Genomic DNA, 23,813 nt, shown 5'->3' with positions numbered 1-23,813 from the left:
CTTATAGTCAAATAATTTTGAAAAATTTTTCCATTCCAAGACTAGAAAATTCTAAGAAATATTCTAGAAATAGAAATATTTGATTTCCAAAACTGGCGTCGCCTTGATATTCGTCATGTTTTCTGTAATTTTTTTTTTTTGTTTTGGAATAAAAACCGAAAAATCAATTTATTTATTGTTTAGCTTAGTTCACGTAGAATCTAAAATTGTAAAATACAAACGAGTAACGATTGAATACCTCCCCTTCAATGTTTCCACTCGTATTATACGAGTTAATATGTACGAGTCGTATATACCTCTAATATTGAAGAATATTAGTTGAACACACGAGTCGTACAGGACTGGCTTAAAACGCAGCGGTCCTCGTCATACACTGCAGTATTGTGGTATTTTTAAACGTCGCATGTTTGGTTTATGAATAATTATTTGTTTATCGCAACCAATGTAATAATAATAATGATAATAATAATATTATGACAGATGAAAATATATAGTATATGCGCTCGGTAAATATATTGTTTACGCGAGACGCGTCCTTGGATTAAATAATAATTATTTTAACAATAGGATTTCGATTAACGCAGTTACACATTATTCGTTTTCTGATAAGACAATAATAAGAGTATTGTCTAATTTTTGATAAAATATGTCATTTGTACGAGTACACATTGTATGTGTGCGCATTGTGTACATTTTAATTAAAACATGAGACCAGATAGCAATGCGGTTCCAACGCAAATACACTAGGCTAGTTGTTCATAACGCGTGTTTACACTCAATCGTAGACGCGATAGTCGGCGAATGCTAATTATTGTGACCTATAAACGGCAGCGTTATTACGAGAACGAGATAATGTCATACGTAATGCCAAGTATAATGCGTTTTTTTTTTTTTTTTTTTTTTAATATTATTGAAATAGACGTAAAATTTTATTTTTTTTCTCCGTCGCAATAGTAGTATATAATAGGTACACAATAATAATATAAACATCCATATCGGGCGATAACGTCACAATGCCACATCGTTTTCAAGATATAATTAACGCGTAGTCGTATACACATTTGTTCGTAAACTTTACGCTGGACCACATGTTACATCATATCGATTAGTATATACTACTACTAATAATAATATACTGTTTAGACTTTCGGACCTAACAACCTGTACAACAGCGTTCGCCGTATTATAAATATACAAATATGCAAGGCTGGGCAGTAACGAGTTAAAAGTTAAAATTTAGTTAAAACGTGAAGTTAACTAATTTGTTACTTTTTTTCAAATTAACTTTTAACTTAATAAGTTACTTTTTTTCTAAGATTAACGTGTTAACTTCAAAATAATTTTATTCAAAAGTATCCAAGTTGTTAATTTTCGTCCGAAGAATAATGCAAGAATAATTCAAAATTTTAGGATTTATTTTAGAAAATCAGGGTTTCCTGATAGCTAATCGGTACTTAAATGTATAATTTTAAATTTTCCTAGTAGTTTTCTTGAGCGTAAAGAAAAATTATCTGATTAACAAGATTTTGTGTCTGGAATTTTTCATTTTTGTAAATTAGAAAATTTTAACTCTAAACTAAGTTAAGTTACTTTTTTTTTAAAAGTTAATTTTTAACTTAACGAGTTAACGAAAAAAATATTAGTAACTTTTAACTTAATCGAACTTGATTCTTTTTGAAATAACTCGACTTAACGAGTTGAAAAAAATCGTTAGCTTGCCCAGCCTTGCATTTATGTATACAACAAACGCGTGTACCGCACCAGTGAAAACCGTAGTCGAGCAACGGTCGGTCGTAGGTCTCGTCGGACGGCAACGCACCTATATAGCCGGGCCGCGACGTGTCCGTCCAACTGCCGTATAATTTAAACATGATATGTAACGCACGCGCATAAAACAATAATAATAAAATTAAAAATGCACGATTTGTGCGGTCGGGCCGGACGTCACGTAAAAATTCGTCCCCGGAACGAAAAAACACACACACACACACACACATACTATAAGTACATATATTATAGGTATATACCGATAATATATATATATATGTAGATGTCGGTAAAGTGTTGTGCACAGGTATTTATTGTATACGCACACCTATAATATATATATATATATATGCGAGTGCGCGCGCGCGTGTGTGTGTGTGTGTGTGTGTGTGTGTGTGTGTGTGTGTGTGTACACCGCCGCCGTAATTTTCCACGGTATATAACGATTATTTATTTAGTATTTAATTTCGTTTAGGGTTTAATTTTAAAGCCCGCATAAAATACACCGCCGTTATGTACCGTCCGCGAAAATTACTAAAACCGCACGCCGACGTCTTATATACGACGGATAAATTTATAAAGGTTCGCACCCTTTTCCTTTTTTTTTTTTCTACCGTCCTCTCCGCGACTCACTCGCCGCGCGCGCACGACGCGCCGTTAAAGTTTAATATATACGCGTTTGACCGGCAGGTCGTGGACCGCTCTAAGCCTTTACCAAACCGAAATTTCGTCGGAAACCGCCGTAAAACCGTATAAACTTCTGCATTACGCGGAGAGCTCGCGCTTTATTATTAGTAATCGCAGTGTTACAAGTATATTCTAGTACACGGCGCTGTATCGTATAACGTCGATGGTATTATAGTGGTAGTGCGGCCGTGTCGGTCTGCTGCAGTAGCAGCGGTATATATATATATATATATATATATATAGTGACGTTTATATAGGTTTAGCTGTCGCCGCGATCGCATGGGTTCAAAACAGTCGTCAAAACTAGGCGTGTGAAAATCTGTTTTATATTTTTTCACGAAACCATCACCGTCTCCGCTCGTATATCGTAATTAAAAATTCAAATCACTTTTGCGGGGGCGTCTATGAAACCACTGGGACCGTTTATTTTTTTTTTTTTTTTTAGTGTCTATTCTACCGTTTGCGCCTACGCCCATTATGCATATGTGAACGATAATTACCATATTATTATCGTTTTATTAAAATAATATTTATGTATATATTATTATATAATATTATAATATTTATTATTATTTGAGCCTATCAAAACGCGAGATAACCCGACCGAAACGTCGCACTTCGTATATTATATCATAATCGTATAACTGTGCGATGATGCACATGTGCAGGTCTAAAAAATACTCGAAGGTTCAATTCGATTAGATTAACATTCGAGGGTCTCTGTATACTTTTACTTTATTTATTTGAATAATAATATTTAGAACACCATAGAAGTAAAACGGCATGTAAAATATTATTATGAACCTACCTTCATATAATTATAAAAGTACTCATATTAATAATGATAAAGTTAAGTTACAAAACGAGTGGGTATATGAGGCTAGTCTTATGAATTATCCACATCTGATCTGCCAAAGTGCCAATTATTTAAATGGAAAATCCTTTTAATCATTGAATAGGTAGTTTCTTTTATGTTATGAATAAAATAAAAAAAAAATTGTTTCCCCGGAAAAGTTGAAAGTATAGGAATCACTATTATTTTTTCATCAAAAATAATACATAAATAAGATACTTTGTTTCGATAAAATATACTTAAAACAAAAAAACACAAATTTAATAGAAACTACAGTACCAAACACATTAATACTAACCATAAGCTATATATGATATAATTATTAAATAGATTATTATAATATTAGCTCACATCTGAAATGTAATTTCATTGATGCACTCTTACAAGATTAAAGAAGAATATTGTACGATCACAAATTTTCTTAGCTGTATGATGTTCGATCATTCATTATTATTTATTTTGTATACAATTATATCGTCATCGTAGGGGTTTACGCGCCAGCATATAATTACACCTGTTTTATGTAAAAAAACCATAGCGTTTTACTTTTGAATAAACACACTTATAATAAGTAACGACCAGCAGCAATTGTTCCAAAATTCAAAATTAATATAATTTCATTATTATTATGTTTGTTTTATCTCGTCGATTCTATGAACCACACGCAACAACAAGACATTTTAAGTAGAATTTGTCAACGTGTTTTATTATTAACACTGAGTATACTGAATATTTTATTTTAATCTAACAAACTAACAGCATATTTAATTACATTTTTATTTATCACATTATGTTAATTGTTTTATTTATTAATACGCTACGATAATAAATATTGTTATTGTGCTAATATCGATCTATTGTAAGTACTTATTATAAAATTATGTTTGCATTCAGTTATAAATTAAAATACAATTATTATGAGATATTACGGTGTTGTATATTATATTATATTTTATATAGGTACCTATATATATATATATATATATATATATATATAATAAAACAATATTGTATTACACATTTATTCGTTTCTATACATTATTAGTTAGGATTTAATTTGGTACATTTGCTTTATGTATTTATTGATTAAAACATAAAAACAATAGTAATATAATATGATGACGTATGATAAAATAAGTTTATGTCAATATGCTCTGCGTGTTTAATTCAATTAATGTAAAATGTAAAAACTCTTTTAAGTACTATATAGTGTATACTACTATATTAGCATATTACTATTTAGTGAGTAACACAAAATATTGTGAAATATGATTAGGAAAAATATGTATATACTTGTACAATAAAATTAATATTAACAAAATAATAATTATAATAATAGTGATGTGAAATTTATCTGAGTACACTTTTATTTTCATACAGTGTGTTCATACAAGAGGATATGAGTCATACTGTATGACTAGTTATTTCAGTTTTAATTTAAACGGAATAACTGGAATTTGAGAACCAAAAGCAAAAATGCCTAGAGTTTTTCAAAAAAAAATTGGAGAAAAATCAAAAACCAAATTAAGAAAAATGGAAATTTAAAAAAAAAAACTAGTTTTTAGACTTTTTGAGTAATATTTATTAAATGTGATCAAGTTAATATTAAGTCAAAATTCCATGAAAATGCTATTTATGAGTTATGAATAAACATTCCTTAATTTTAATAATTCATAGTAAAATCTACTATTACCTATATAATATTATGATGTAATAAAATATCCCTAGAAAATCAAAATCGTTTTTTGTCGTATACACTAACAAAGACTTATTATTCGAATCCAAATCTAACACATTCATTATAATGAATCACTACCTCAGTAATGAGGTAAACTCGACATCGAATGATATTTTACAGTAGAACGATTTTCCCAGTTTTTTGTTATATTCTTGTTGTTAAGACAAATTGTTTCATTAAATTTTTATTGTGAAGAAACCAACTTTTACACGTTAATGATAATTTAGCAATATAATAGATACATTATACAAATATGTTTATAATGCACACAGATAAGACGCGAATCGTTGAGATTATGTAAATTACAATTTTGTTTTTATATAACTTATATAAAATACTCTATAGTAAACTTACTATGCATAGGGCATTTTCGTACCCATATGTTTCTTTATTTGAATTAAAAATATTTTAATATTAAAATATTATATTTTTTGATAGTCTAAATTTAAATATATGTGTGTAAGTATCTTATTTATGAGAATTGCATAAAAATTAGTATCAATACACATATAGTTTTATAGGTGTGATATCTTGGTCACTTAAAAAAAAACTTGACTGGTGTTCCACAATATATAAGATTATATTAGTTGTAACACATAAAGATTTCAATATTGACTACGCACGAATGATGAATATTATGCTATATGTGTGATGTACGTACATATTGTATATGGTGTTAATAATTATAAACATTATTCCACTTAAATTGGGATTATATAAACGTATAATTTTCATTTAAATACCTAATGGGTACGAGATTTTTTTTTGTTATGACCTTCTCGGATTTAAAAATATGTATGAATTTATGCAATAAGATTTATCTCAATCAATGATCTGTGGCATTTTGTTTTTTTTTTTTTTAACGATTTCCTGTTATCGATACTTATACCTATACAAAACTTTACCTATCGTTAAACGAATGAAATAAATTATTAATCAAAGACAGATAAATAATTAAATATTTGTATTCGTATACATAAAAAAACTTTCCAATATTGTTTAACAGATGAATCTCGTAGGTTTTTATAACATTCAGATCTAATAAATGTGTACTATATAAAAACGCATGTATATCCACACATAACAGCTGCGTATCTACATTTCGAGAGTCCGCTTTTAATGCATATTGTATCATAATAATATATGCTCATATACATACTCATTTTCCGTTGTAAATTTTAACGTGGAATGTGATTTTTTACGTGCGTCGACTACTTTAACGATGGTAGACAATCGACATTCAATAAAAATGTATACAATATAATGAAAAATCATTGTATAATAACGTTCAACATGAAAAACATCGATTATTATAATTGGCACTGGCTCGACGTATGAGATATTATAAGCAATATTTCAGTGACCACAATACTACAATATAATAAACTTTCAAAAGACCGTTTTATACACAATCGTGCGATAACGCTGCGTGTACTGCTGCACATTATTATACAGCGCAGTATTAGGAGCTATGACGTCCAGTGCAGATATTGATTTCGATTATCGAATCGATTAAAACGATATAAAATACGTGTAACCGCGTCATAATAAACCATACGCATAAGTACTAAATATTATATAATATGTACACTTGGTTTAACTTCTCCGTGTACACAAGCACCACATAATAATATAGACATAACACAATAATAATAATAATAATAATAATATTACGTATACGGTAAATTACATACGTCGTTTCCGCGACGTTGACGAATACGTTTACAACCGTTTGTGTTTTATAATACTATAAATAGCCAATAAGTACGTCGTCGTATGACTTGACCCGATCTTGGTCGTTTGCACTCGGCGTATATAGCCCGCAGTCAAGACGCCGCGGGGTTCAGGGTGTGTGTCTGGTGTAGAGGGGAACGTGGTCACGACAGGTCTCCTATTATAACCCCTTTCCTCGACGACGACGACGACGACGACGACGATTGTTGCGCTTACCTATATTATTATTATTATTATTATTTATTATACATATATGCGACGCACTCACTCAATGTCGGCCGTCGCCGTCGACCGTGACCACTCGGAGACAGATCGTGGAAAAAACGCTATAGAGTGTTTGCCGCGATCCACGAAGACTCCGACCGGTCGAACGGTAATGTGTGTACCGTCGTGTGGTAGGGGGTTTAGTTATGCCGTATATAATAGGTATAACATTAGTAGTATAAACAAACGCGATTGAATTAAAAAAAAAAAAAAAAATGTTCACGCCGTTTGCCCTATGTCTACATGCTATATAGCCGATATATGTTACGCAGATTCAGGCTTAACAAACTCGCTCGACCGCCAAAGTTTTCAGAACGTTATTATTTAATATGAAATTATGCTTTTATGTCTACCGAATGCGTACACACGAGTCGAGTCTGTTCACAGAGAAATCTGTTAGCATTCGTGGTTTAGCATTCAACAAATATACATTTTTGCCATAGCTGATACTCGGCCAGAGCTGATGTAAAAACTATAAGTCCTGAACTCTACGGGTTTGCACGTCATCATAATTCATAATACTATACATAAGAGATTGTGATGTTACCATCACAGTCATATTTTTTTCCTCTAATATACTATATTATATTGAGCGATATTTCGGGCCCCTCTTCGCCGACGTCGAGCACCAACAGTTTTCAATACTGACGCTGCAGCGTGCCCGTTCCCGGTGTATATAATATGAGCATATACTATACGTTATGTACGCAATACACTCGGCGATGGGGTTATTGTATATGATGTATACAATACACGATTCCTCCCTTACCATTCATCGAGTCACGCGTCTGCGATAATGGTACTCTGAATAAATTGAATACCCGTCGCCGACGCTTGGGCCTAGATTTTATCTGATTATTGTAAACAAGCTGCACTCTACAGCAGTATGCATTGTGTATTGCATACATCATATTATTATTATTATTATTATTATTATGGACCAGTACTCGATAATATTATGTTCGTCAATAACTGCAGCAGAGTGCATGCCCGTGAATCGGAAAAAACGGTCTCGGTGTGCATTTAAATGATATGTCATACTATTATCGTCATCAGCGCTTAATCCTATACAGATATACTCGAGGGGGACAAATTCTCCCACCCTCTTGAATTTGGTTCCCCCCCATTCCCATCACTGATGAACACGACTGCCGACAAAATGTTCAATGTACTCGTTGCGATTTTCAACTGACATATACCTGAAAAACATACCGGCAATTTATCTATAATATGGTCGCGTGTTCAATAAATTAAAATATTCATAGTCTTATCAACGTTCCGATAACGTATTAATCTATATAATATGATCTACTATTTACTAAATTTCAGATCAGAAGCGTAGGTATATTGTGATGTTAACAAGTATCTAAGGAAAAAAAGATGCACCTGTATTAATTATGCCCACCCACTACCGGCACTACCATCATACATAAATCAAGTACCACCCATCATGCTGCAGTAAATCGTTAATATCACCTACAATATTATCTCGTCGTATCACTGTGCGGACGATCGTTTGTTGATGTCATTACGCCTATATATAGGACGACCGGACGAGTAAAACGGTGTAAAGGGCTGTTCGTTACGCGGCCCCGGGGCCGTGCAGGAGAGAAGAGTTGCCGCGGCGTAACTACAACAACCGGTGGACCTTGAACGACTGCGGCGGCGGTGGTTGTGCGTCGGGCCACCCGCGGGGGAATTATGTCATCACGACGAAGTATTATTATTATTTTTTTTTTTTTAATAATAATAAAAAGAATACAAGACGGTATAGCACACAGTAAATAGCCGTACGGGCGTAACTACGTCTCGCGTACCTATATATACCTATATATACAGCACAATATAATGTATAGATATTAAAAAATATAATATTTTCATCGTGGCCTCGAGTTGTATTCGTTCGGTTTCCGGTCCCCTCGTTCCCGGGCGATATCTATTATATAGTCTTATTATTATACCCGATCCGACACATCCGATCCGCGTTTCCGACGAGCGAACGTACACACACACACTTATATACACAGCATATTGGGCAGTGACTCGCCACGACTTGTCGGCTAACCCAATCGGCGATCGCACACGCGATATCATAATAATCATAATGTTATATTAAGCGCGAGTCAAATCATTGGTATGTACAGACGTTTCACGCAGACTCCGCAACAGCGGTCGCGGTTTTCGTATTATGCGGTGTCCTGCAGGTCCAACACTCGCGGGCCCTTTTTGGAGATTATACCTACCGCGTGTACGTGTGTGACCATTTCAGCGTGTACCGCCGATGGAACGGGTCTGACGATATCCCGCGGCGCGTAGGTTTGGCATAATATTATTATCGATTAAACGTAAATAATTGTCAACTCTGCGTGATACGCCCTTTGTGATGTAGTGCATAATGTATATGTGCGTAATGACTGGTCTGTATATACATTATACTTATAATAATAACCTGGATAGATGATTTACCGAATTTCGGCCGCAACCACGATAATGCGATATTAACCATATGGTTTCGAAATTTCGTCATGTTTTATTTGTTTTTTTAATGTTAGGTTGAGTTCGCATTTAAATTCCACCAGTTTTGGGCAATTTCGTTGATCGCTCGAGTAAAGCTTTAAAATAAACTAGCTATTATTACAATGAAGATAACATGTTGGCACGTGCGCGAGTGATACGTACACGCGAAAACGAGGTAATTTAAATAATTATACTCGTATATACGTTCACGCTCAAATGCCCTGAAAAGTTAAAAGTGACTTTTTTCATTCTCTTTTTTTTTTATTTATTTTTTAATGCAGATGAGATTTTCAATGCGAAACTGCATTGAATTTAGTGCCAGGTTTTTGGTACACAATACAATTTTGAACGGTTTTTTTTTTTTTTTTTGTTATTCTCCCCTTATGGGATATTACATGAAAATCAATTTGCGTTTGCACCACGCGTGGCATTCTTTGTGCTGTCGTGTAAAACCATTCAATTATACAGGGGAAAGATTGTCAGCCACTTTGATTAAAAATCTCATTTATAGTCGATACGTATTTTCGTGAAATTTCTCCCACGCTCAGTCATTTTTTATACCAAATGACTATTGTGCGAACATAGTGAACTGCGTATTTTACGAAATAATCGTTATACGTCAAAAGCCGTTGCACAAAATATATTATCTACTACAGCAAAGCATAAATATTATAATATTTTATGTGAGTTTAAAGGAAAAAAGCCAATAAATCGAGTGAAGAGATACAAACTATTTGTGAATGAGAACAAGTGAAAAACCCCACCATATAATATTGATATTTGATAAATATAAACTATTTCACAATAATCAGTTTTGTTATATTAAATAAACAAATTTAAATTGTATAAAGTACCTATTTTTGTTTTATTATTGTGACATTTTATGTAAAATACAACATTTTAATATATGCAATACGGGAATTGAAATTGTTATTTATAACTTTATAAGCATTTGGCTACAAATTTGAATGCAATTATTAATGTATTAGTGAAACGATTCCAAGCTCGGTAAATTTTTCAATATTGCATGACTGCAATGTTTATGTTATGCTTTCTCAAGTAAGATTTGAAACAGCATTTTAGTATTAATGTTTCACTACAGTGATAATTCTGAACAATAAAGAGAGCATTTAAATGTAGCAATTTTACGTTAATAGCGTGTGAATATAATAGATGCGTATATTTTTAGTTAAATATTTATAGTATTATTAATATTAATATATTATTGGACCACTGATTTACAAAAAAAATTGTTTACACATTATATCTACTTATAATCGACTATATTTTTTTATAAATGATTTCAAATAGTATATAGTTGAACACGTCATTGATTATTAGTTAAAGTTTTTTTTCGCCTTCTGAGCAATACAAATTCTAAATTTTTTTTCGGATAAGTACAGGTACTGACATAATATTTGACATAAATACACACTATATTATGTGAAGTTAACGAGAAATTGCTCTCATCTTTCAATCCTCTTTATAACGGACTCTATAATTCGTTTTACCTTGAAACGATCGCCTAATATATTGTACTGTCCTATATTTGTATACATTTCAAAAATACAACTAGATTTTTTCCATACATTTTCGAACAAAAAAGGTTAGTTTACAAGGTTAATTACTTGGGAGTGGACGTTTTAAGAAAAACGTCGAAAATAATTTACGAGTGTATTTTCGGCCGAGTACCTATCATTTCACTGTCGACACAGGTTTTACTGCTTTGTATAGGTCGTCATTTATACGGTTTCTGTACCGTTTAGAGTATAATATTAATGTTATATAATAGTTATAGGAAAAAAATTGCTTTTCACCATAATAAATGTAAATTCAAAGTATCCGAGAAAGAGCAGGTTCGTTAAAGAAAAAAAAAGCAGTATGATATTATACACAATATAGACATTCATTCGTGTATATATAATATGTATAATGTACATATAAAATATAGTATAATGATATTTCTATATACATATACATTGTACTTATTATTATACACGTCATATTATGACCCGCTTGATAGTCTACAGCCCGTTCGTATGGAACGGTTTAATGGTATATATAATTCAAAATTTCACAATACGTTTTCAACGCCTAACAAACATTATACTCACATAATAGAAATCCAAAAGCCGTATCGTGATGTATAGACTTACAGAGTTGTTCGATCGTTCCCGTTCAGGGTCATTCTGCATATAATTTCCTGTGATCCCCGAACAGCGCCGATTTGAAAATGTAGGCATAGACATTGGTGCTAACGGTGTATACATATATGTATAATATATACATATAACATACTGCATATAACAGGTAAACAAGGTAAGAGATACAGCAACTGTGCTGTATAACAACTTCGGTACTTAAACCTAACCTGGAAGTTGGTAATTTGTGAGAATTTTTATCATTTTTAACGAGTATGGTGATATCTGCGAGAAGAAAAAAAAATCCAAACGAACGCGTAACTCTATCGCATAAGTTTTTATCGCGTTCGTAGGTATATATTACATAATATAATATGTACTATTTTTACGTATTTTACACTATACTCAATAGCGTTTCGAGTGCATTTTTTTAGAGGTGAAATATTATAATAATTACTATTATATAATAATAATGTCGTTAAATGTAGTGTACACTAATATAATATTGTGTATACGCAGAGAGACCAAAATGCAAATAGGAATCAGCGCTAAAAATAAATAAAATAATATGAAACTCGTTAAAAAAAAAAGTTAATAAATTATCGATCCAAATCGTTTTTTTAAGAACGTAAAATTGAATAAGTTATATAATCATAATTATTAATAATATGATAGGAAATAACTGCTTTACGCGCATTCTCGGCGGACTGCGGAGCATATATCTATAATATTATATTACCTGTATTTTACTACGGTGAGTGCATATAATATTAATTATTATTATAATCCTCGCGTGTTTGATCGATTTTACCTTGCTCCCGAGTCGTATGTACATATATAATAGCCGCAGGTATATACGTATTTATATCGCCAATAAACGCATTCGATTTTTGTTATAATTACAGGCCGTAAATGCAGACAATTTGCGTAGCTCACTGCAACTATATACGCGAGCGTAACACACACTATTAGGTTAAGCGACCATGGGTATCTTCTGGCCGATCACTGATCATTCTTAGAATTTGTTTACAGACCTATCACCGTGATGTGTTTTTCATTTATATTTCATATTATTTCATCCTTCGATATGTCAGCGTCATCATGACGTTCCATCGGTGACGGCTTTTGTAGGGCGTACAGTGTAAAATCTAACAACTCTGTCATTAAGGAAGGTCATCGGGTATATATGTTACAGTCCTAACCGAATGTTATATGATACTATGATAGATAGTTTCTGTTCACAACTTTTTTGATTTCATACAATTCGATAAACATATTTATAATCAAAAATCGAAACGAAAATAAGATAAAACTAAAATAATAATATTGTTCTCGGACAGATTTGTCTAAATATAGAGGTGTAGATACGTACAATAAATTACTATGATAAAAAGTATACACACTATTAAACCATTTATTAAAAATACACATACCTATTGCTATTATATACATATTTTTTAAACGCTTAAGCAGAGTTTGTAATCATACATTGTATGAAAATGTATTGATTGATTAGATATAGTTGACTACAATACACGTCCACGCGTGTATAGCGTATTCACGTCACGTATATAAGAGTTCACCGTGTGTTGTATAGAATTAAAAGTTAATTCGCCGAGTAAAACTGACACATCAGAGCATCGTTCGAATAATATAGCTAGTGGTACGCGAGAAACGTGTTTTACAGTCTAAAATACTGTGTGACGACGGGAAAACTTGGCGTAATTTTCCACGGCCGTTAAGCGAGCAAGCAAGTAGCAGTATTCGTCGTCGAATAAAACGCGATAAAAATTTACGTTTTCCTTTTTACACACCGCATTACATGCAAAGAGGTCAAATATATTTTAAATGGTTTTAAACGGTACACGTAATACAATATGCATATATTGTATGTACACAATAGTGATCGATATGTTTTCGAATTGAAAATGTATCCAAACAACGGCCGTTAATGTTTTTTTAATGTTTTCAAAGCGTCGTTATCGAAAACACATTTTAATAATTATCATGCGATTTTAGTGCCCGTTGTAATATAATAGCAATATTATTGTTATATATATTTTTTAGTTTTTCATCACAAACCGTTTTACTGTTCTGTTGTTGTATACAAACAAAAAACATGTAATAATTTTCTACACACGAGTACACGACATATAAACTTAAATTTAAGTCATATAATTGTATACGCACGAACGATTGACCATGACAACAATAATATTACACACGTCGTATATAGTACAATATAATATTATAAAGTTATCGGCGTTTCCCAAAGCGAACAAAATATAATACGAACCTATATGGAATATAATATATAGGTACTCCGTTCATACCATATAAAAATACTTTTCAATGAGACCAAAGTAGGAATTATGGTTGTACGGAAAATACGGTTCCAGGCAATTACGTTCGAGATCGGTCATCATCTCCCAAGGTCCCGTGTCTTTGACCTGCGCAGGCAATCACCTGATACCACCGCGAATACGAATAAATTGTTTTATAACTATCATTGCGCGTTATAGATGAATTTATATTATATTATTTATACAATTTTAATATATTACGACAATCCGAGTCGACGTCACTGTCGTACAAGACTTTGCTGTAATGGCTTGTGTATAGTGTTTTCATCTAGAGAATAATCAGTTTTTAACGGTTACTAAAATAATAATATTAAAAAACGATTAAGACAGACACATTAGGTACCTACACAACAATTTCATAATGATATATACCAGCGAATCGTTTTCACACCGAATGCAGTACAATATACAAACTGAAAATTTTATTTTGTTGAAATTAAAATAATGTTTGGTTTTCATCGTCGAGGATCTTTTGATGGTTATTCTTTACAGGTGTCTAATGATATTATTATATTTATATGGTTATATCTTTAGACACGGATTCATAAATAATTAAATCACGCACGGATGATTTGCACACGATTGCGTTCAGATTCAATGGCAATCGTACAATAGTACCAAAAATTAACAAAAATCGTGTTATATGTAATAATATAATACATGGTTAGGTATATGGTATACAATCAGAGACCAGAGTGATTTCATCGACATTGCGATTGCCTTGTTCCGCAGTCGTATCGTGATTCGTAACACGCGCGTTTAAATATATTGCGTTTACACGGAAAAAAAATTATTTTATAAAATACATGATGCATACAATCATACTACATACTGTAGTAACGTCTGCACGTCACGTCACGTCGTTCCACGAAAAATCGCCCACAGAGAAATAATATATTATCAATTATCACGAGGTATATATTCGACACGTCAGATATATATTATATCAGCTCCCTCGTGGAGGTGGCTTACAGGCTACGGCTCAACGCGACGTTTCGGCAGGATATAATGTTGTATATTTTTTTTCCGCCAAAGAAAATTATACCTTTTTATCGAGATTTTCCCCCCGTCGTTTTAGACGCACGAACACGAAACGCCCATTGCTTAAACGGATTTAGAGTTTTCCCCTTCAATCACTATTTTATTATTATTATTTTTTTTTTTCTAATGCTTTAGAGGTGGAACCGACCGAATGCGTCGCCGCTGCTGCTGTTGCTACCGCTGCCGCTGCCATCGCAGTTAGCGCCTCAACCGAATATCCATTTAAACATCTGGTGTATAGTACATAAGTCCCCCTCACTTCCTCGTCGTCATCACCACTCGCCGCCAGCCGACAGTTGTTTCTATGGCATTTGAACCCACGACGAATCATCGTGCTGAATGCTCGTATATATACACACACACACATTACACATATACATTTTATTATTATTATTGTTATTATATATACCATTCATATATATATATATATGTGTGTGTGTGTGTGTGTGTGTGTGTGTGTGTGTGTGTGTGTACGTTGCGCGTCTATGGTGCGGTGGCAACAGCACAAGCGGCGCCCTTGTATATATATAGTCCCTACCCGGTTCGAAACCAACGAATAATTTTTTCCTCCAAACTTATCCGGTTCACTGAGGCCTTTTACCGTTTCAACTGGCGCATTGTATTCACCGCTGCCGCCCGATCCTATAGAAAATTGCAATGAATGGATTTTCTATGCAAGCGGCGCCTGCGCGTGCGTTTTTCCCCGTGTTCGTTGTACTCGATTTCAGTCGATGGTCGATAGTGGCTGATGCATAGGCTGTTGTATTCGTCAATATATTATAGTGTCGATGTACGTTTATACATTGCAACTGCGAGTTATGGGCTTGATAGAGTTTCAAAATAAATAATGATACATGTCAACAACAATGAGTTTAAAATTGCTAATCAACTTTGCAACGTATAAAAAACAAGCTGCATTTTCGTAAAAAAAAAAAAATAATAATAACATAACAATCACTTGAAATTTATTTTCTGGAAATATAATTTTTAAATAAAAACTACGAAGCTCAATCCAAATAAATCGAACACAGTATCGTTGAACTCACCTTTGTTTTATACGCTCATAATATCTCTTCCTTTTTTACTTTTTATTCGTTTTTGATATTATTGATTCCGAGTGTTTCGACATGATATCGAATAGTAACACACATTTGTAAGAGTTGTAATGATTCAACGCAGTTTTGGACCAAGATAATATTGTTGTTGACTAGATAGTTTTTAATTTTATAAATAATGATTAATGAGTATATCAACACTACTATGACATTTCACTTTGAGTAAAATATAATGTATGTTTAATTAAATTGCGTGTATATATAGACTTAAGAATATAATATCGTATAATATAATCGAAAAACTTGGTTTCTCGGTTTGTCTCGTCATGCATATTATTTATTATATATATATAGCTATCTCCAGTATACCGGCTATATCAATATTTTTCGAATATTAAACGAGTGAGAAACTTTTGTATAATGTATTTGAAGAATAATTTTTAATGTAATTTAAAACTCGTTTTGTGATATTTGTTTTGTAAGCTGATTGAATATCACTGTGACAGATGTCTGCATAAAAAACGGCGGGGGTGTCGAAGAAAGTGAGCAAATAAAAGTATAAAATAAAAGTGACGAAATTATATTGAATGATATCCCTGGGGTTTTCGGAAGGTTTTAAGACCGAATACAAAAATTAAAGAACTTTTTTTCACCTAAGAAGAAGAATATAAACCGATAACGGAGCTGTTATAATTTTTGATGCGCTGCTGTCAGTTTTCGGCATAACGCCGCGTGAAGGATTCTGCGTATACAGAAAACAGCACTCGATATACAATCGATCGTTATTTTTATGATTACAAGAGCGCAGTTTTCTTGTTAAGGATTTTTCATGTGATATTTTTTACAGTTAAACTCGACAATAAGGACGATATAATGTTGTGTCGCGTTGTAAGTACCACTGCAGTTATACGCACATATAAACCTATATCATATATATTACATGTTCTGTACACCGGAGTAAAATACTGTAATCGAAAGTCCGATACAGCCGCGAATCGAATCTCACGTCGTCGCAGTGGGTGCGTCTGATAATATTATAATTTATAATAATGTAAGTATATCTATATCTATATCTCTATATATATATATAGGTATATTGAAACGAGGTGGAGGTGGTCGGGCGAGAAAAGTGAGCGAGCGAGAGAGAGAGAAAATCTATGTGTGTAAACGTTATGCATTATATATTATACACTAATAATTTATATATGTTATATATAATATCATTATTATAACGACTACCTGCAACAGCGCGTCCATCGTGTACACACACCCGTCACACACACGCGCGCTCGCGCGCGCACCAAAGACGTGTAGAATATAATAACACGTAAACCAGATACCGCGTTCACGGTAAATATGATTTATACACTGCAGTTGTCGTGCGTTTCCAATCGATTCAAATTGGGTCAAAACGTCGATCGTCGCTGCCAGATTACCACCAACACAATTATTAAAAATCTTTTAGAAAAACGCTGCAAATGATGCCAATATGCCACACGCATAGGATGTCGCATATTCCGATTACCAATCCCTCTCCCCATTGCATAAAAAGGAAGTTTTTTCTTGTGTGTGCCGCGGCAATATAATGTACACGTACGCGAGCTCTGACGAAGACACCTGCAGCCTTTTTAGTGAAAAAGGTCACAGCTCTTCCTGTATATATTATATATCATCATTCATCATCGCCTTGTTATTTATTACATTCCCCGCTATATCTATATACGGACTATACACATACACATTTAAGGTAATGATTTAAAATATTTCTATGGAATACCACCTTGTGTTATAATAATAATAATGTACACCGACGTCTAAATCTAATAATTTTTATACTACACGCGTGGCCGGCGATTTGATCAGTGAATTCGTCATTTAATATAAATTATTGCGGTACATTTTGTCTAAAAGACTTTTTAATGTTAATCAATGGCGTACAAACGTGTAGATCGACACAACGACCAGAGGGGGGGGGGTTCGAGAAACAATATTTAGTTGTCGTGCACGCCACGGGGGAGTATGATTTTTAAATTCGATATTACACGTTATATTATTATTTATTATATTTGTGTTAAACGATAAAAAAAAAACCGTTTTTCTAGTCCCGACTCAACCTAAACCCATTGCAACGCTTAATATTCACATCGCTATGTTCTGTGGTATAATATAAAATAATAACACTAATAAAATTATTATTTGCTCGGTGTAGAAAATAAATGTCGTCCGTTCTAATCGATTGCCATGCATTCGTGCGTATGCACATTTCTTTCTGCACGCATATCCACATAAATATTACATCGCGCGTTCGCTGAATTTATACTGCTGTACCTATATATATATCGCACACAAGTCAGTCTGTGGTCAAACAATCTGTCAAACACGCGATTATTGAACTTGAAAAGCTTTCGCGATCATCTACGACTGAGATGCTCCGTGTGACTCTGTAGTTAGGACAAACGTATAGTCGAACGGTTTCGATTTATTTTTCCTTGTCGCGTTGACGCGATCTGTCGCGATGACGTCTGCACAATAGTATAATATCAATCATTTTACAGTTTTTCCAAATATTCCACTATTATACCAGAGCGATTCGACAAATCGATTGTATTTCCGTGTAGTATTGCTCTGATTCATGTACTTGCGACAATACTATGCGTTATTATCGTCGGTGTTATTAAAAACAGTGAAGACATATTATACATTTATACCGTTTTTAGCCGATATACGTTCACTATAATATACGTTTATCCGTCTCGATAGACAGATGCGCGCGCGTTGTTAACTATCGGACTGCGTTATAGTTCACGTTATGTTGAATAAATCATGTTGTTATTATTGTATGTATAGGGTAAACCGTGTGTGTATACGGGCGACTTACCCTCGATAATACATTTTTTTTCATTTTTGTAATGGCCATCGGTGGTCCTTGTTTACAGAAAAAGGGTGAAAATGGTGATTTACAAAACTAAATCATTTTTATTGTTGTTGGCTTATTGCGAGTTATGTCATACGAACCGTTTGGCACACATCGTTTCGAAATGAATCAACGTTGCATACATTTAAGTAAATGAAACCGTTTCGCATGTTTAACAATAATACAATAATAGTGGGTACCTATGTACTCGATTGCGATATGAACACGAAAATCCGCAAAAATGTTGATTTTATAATAGAGATATACCTATAAAAAATGCATTAATTTAATGATTCACTAAAATTTAATGGACCAATCATGGACCACTAAATCATGTTTAAGAGACCATTAGCTCTCTATTGATTCATTAAATGTTTAATGATTGTTCATACAACTCGATACTATTGTAGTTCTAGAGATACCAATCAAGAACGAATGCATTTAAATTACTTTTTGTTATTAAATGCATACTTTACGTCCATAAAATTAATTTTTATTAACGTAATTACGAAATGCTGTGGATAGTAGACAGTAGTAGTAACACTTGTGCAGTTGTGCGTGTTGTTGGCTCAAAGAATATTCGTTAAGATCGAATTATCAAAGAAAACATTATAATATAACGTGATAAATATTAGCTCAGAGTGATCCTTTTTGATTTATCGATTTTGTTTTTGAAATTTTACGATTGTTTACAGTTATTGTAAAATATAATTTGACGTGCTAAAGGTATTATTTTCTTCATTAAAATGAAAATAATGTTTATTTTATATTTTTATGAACCATTAAACGAACGACGACGATGACGACCGTCCATCTTTAATTAATTGTAAAACGTTGTATTATTTTGTTTATAACATATAGATAAATAGGTGCATAATAAATTTAGTCCACAGCCATCGCTATGTTGAATATGATTTAATATCGTTATTCAACAGCAATAAGCCAAACAACAGTCGTCGGAGATTGTCGTCAGTTATCGTGTCGCCCGCAGACTTGCGTCGCTGTGTGTATGCTGAAGCAATGTGTACCCAAATTATACTATTATTTTGAAAATATTATTTTCTACACAGGAAACACGCTCGTCGCTAGTCGTCCGGAGGCAAAAATAATAATAATTATATTACATTATAATATTATATTTTTTTTTAATTTGTATTATTATTATTGTTTGCCTGCTTCGCCCGACCATCATCCCGTTCTGGATAGTATTATATATACCTACACGCGGATGTCCCGGACTCATCACCGCGGGAAACGCCGTTGTTTGCCCTCGTTTTCAATATATATTTATATATATACGATATACATCATGTGCACGAAAAAACTGAATAATAAAAAATATAACAAGACGGAGGAATAAAAATTATAAAAATACTGGTTTAGAAACGGCATGTGTATAGCGCGCGCGAAACGTTTTGTACACACACCACCGCGCACGCTGTACATAATATATGAATAAATACAGTATATATATTTTTGTTTCTATACCCACTTATATCTTAATGATATAATATTATAATACAAGTTGCTCGGCATCGACAGCACTTACGAATCGAAGCTCTGAAAGCAAACGTGAATTACAACAATTTCCTGTAAGTATACATGGATATATATTATAATATTTTATGTATAGATACCCATATAAATTTACGATTTTTTATTGCGTTGCTGTGATGTGTAATATATATAAATATATATTTTGACCGATACTTCGAAAGCAGTATACGCTGGAATTTTTTTTTCGTTTTGCTAACAAACATGCAACGTAATATTCAACTGCAGCATTGAGGAACATTTATGAAAGTATAAATACTAAGTGTTCGTAACATATTGATATTTTTTATAATAATATACGTATGTGGTAATAAACATGAAAACCCTTAATTTTTTTCTGCGTGTGTGCACCAAATGGTCTCTCGATTTCGACCAGCAGTCTTCTATAAAGCGGCTAAATAATAATTTAAATGTATCGACTATTGTTGGTCACTAATTATGAAAAACTTATACTTTATACAAACATAAAGTCAAGTGTTATTTATGCGAACATCCGCGACACATGTATTAATCAGTAATCTCATGTTAAATCGTACGTTATACGTACCGATTCACCGCGGAAGAATGCTGTGAGTATACAGCTCTTTTCCGGACGCATATTAATCAGGTTCGCGATGCTTCGTAGACTGTGGTGCGCGGAAACGGTGATACCGAACACGGTCAAGTTCAAGGCAGTCTGAACACAATAGTCGTACGATATGTGTAGTATGTATCATGATACAACTGCCACACACAGAGATTCTCTAAAACTAATATAATATTGGAATCGGATGAGTTATTTTTTTCCACATCTGAGATTTTTTTTAATCCATAATACTTCTCGGACCCGCGACAATCAGTCACAGTCGTACACGTTGTAATACTTTTAATTCGTGCCAATTATGGTCTTCTCTCGAATCCGCGTGAATCTTTTACACGTCTTCCACATAATAAAATAGATATATAAGCATTATATATGCAACAAAATATATTTATGTGTAATGTATATATTAAATTATTTACACTAGGTAATAAATATATACCATACTGACTCAAGTGTCTTTAGAATGTTATTTTATACATAGATTGTTGGCTGTATAAACATATATATATATAGGTAATACAAATTAAGTTTATTATATATATATATCTCGGAAAATCGTTTATCTTAATATTGTGAATTAAAACGAATTATCTACGAACGGGACAACATCCAAATATTCAAAATATAATATTTGGTTTGTTTTGAAGGTGACTGCTTTATTATTTTGTATTTCAGTTAAGCGACTTAATTCTTTATATTTGTTGTCGACACACAGCGTACATATAATCTGTAAAAAAAAAAAAAAACAGCGGCTAAATATATTATTTTCCACTTTTCGTATTAATTAAAATTATTATTGTAGAATGCATTTGAAGTCCCTTTTTTTGTTATATATTGTATACCCTCTAATTAAACCATAGTATAAAATACAGCATTGCAGCAGTACTTCTATATAGGTTACAAATTACCTATAATACAACAAAATATGAAAAACTTTATTATAAAAATCAATCTTATCTTGGCGTTTAAAAAATTTCAATCCAATAACGCTCGAGTTGTAATTTAAATTATCATCTTCTCATATTATAAATGTAAATACATTTTTTTTTAAAGCTAATAATTCACATAGGTAATTAATTACTGGTCCAATTAAACTGCTACTGGAGTGTTATTATACCACACTCTTTTAAATTAAATTAAAAAACAGCTTTAGACTATCGTTGGTAGAAATATTAAAAAAAAGATAACGCAATCGTCAGATCAATCACTATAGTACATTTTGAATAGAGACTATCCAGTCACAAAAATATATATTACCCGACAGAATTGATAATAATTACGTTCTGTTAATTCGATAAGAAGCTTTGTGCGTTTGCAATAAATAAGTCGATGGACTAAATAATGTGGTTATAAATAAATAAGTACGTATTTGTTTAAACCTTTTACGTCTAATGCACGTTTCACATTGTGTACGAAATACTTGCTTCAGTAATAATCCCACGAGAGAGTTTATATTGTATGTATATATAATAATATTATGCGTGTATTATTGTTGCGCGAAAGCAATGCTATCGATTTATTTTAAACCTTGATTCACGAACAAACACAAATGATTTTTACAATAATCCGACCCGATAATAATAATAAATATTATTTATTTTTGTAATTTATTAAATTCACCCTCTTTAATGAATTATAACGGCAGACAGCCATTAGAAAAATGAAAAAAGTCAGTCAGCGGGGGAAACGCGCGCGCATTAGTTTTGTTTATATATATATATATAATATGCGGACTTCATGTCGTCCGCTATTAAAATGGAAAACTGTCGCGGGAAACTCGTAATAACAACCGTCTTTGGCCGAACCTTATTTCGCCGTTCGGCGCCATTATCGTATCCAGTATTATTATATTCACTTCCGCAAAACAAAACATAAATACTGTATATATATATATATATATACAAACTATTCGTAACCAACCGCATTTCGTGCGTTATTATTATTTTTCCTTTTTACGTTTTAATATTAATAATAGTAATGTCGTTGATTCGGTCAAGCCCGTCGTCGCGGCGACGACGACGTTATAACATCCGACCCGAGTCGGGCAACCGTATATTTTTCGACTGTAAAAATACATGTTACGTATATATTTAAAACGCACGATAACATACGACGACGATACTTTGCTGGGAATTTTTTTTTCCTCTTCGTGCGAGCGTAGAAGGTGATCCGACGACGGTTAGCGCACGGCCGTCGCGGGAGACACAGAGGGCGAAATAAATAGCAAGTCTCAACACGACCGGTTACACAGAGTTCCCTAATTGAAACACGCGACGCGTATGCGCCGTGACGGACGCTCGAGACGGAATAATAGACGACACGCGCGCACGGCCGTTGGAAAAGGAATATTATGCAGCGCGTGTTGCATTGAAATAACATATAAAAGCTCGTAAATAATATAATTCTAATGATATGCGTTATTATTATGCAGTGTACGCAGCGTCTACCGTGTGTACAGACGCGTCGTGAAAACGGTACGGAGATCGGGACAACCGCGATAGTATATGATATATATGATATTGATATAGACAACTCGACCGTCGACAACTTTACTGTACGATGGATTTATTGTGTATATTATATTATATAGTAATATATAGCC

The sequence above is a fragment of the Rhopalosiphum maidis genome, chromosome 4, assembly GCF_003676215.2.
Source record: "Rhopalosiphum maidis isolate BTI-1 chromosome 4, ASM367621v3, whole genome shotgun sequence".
Lineage (NCBI taxonomy): Eukaryota > Metazoa > Arthropoda > Insecta > Hemiptera > Aphididae > Rhopalosiphum > Rhopalosiphum maidis.
This window is presented reverse-complemented; position numbering follows the sequence as displayed.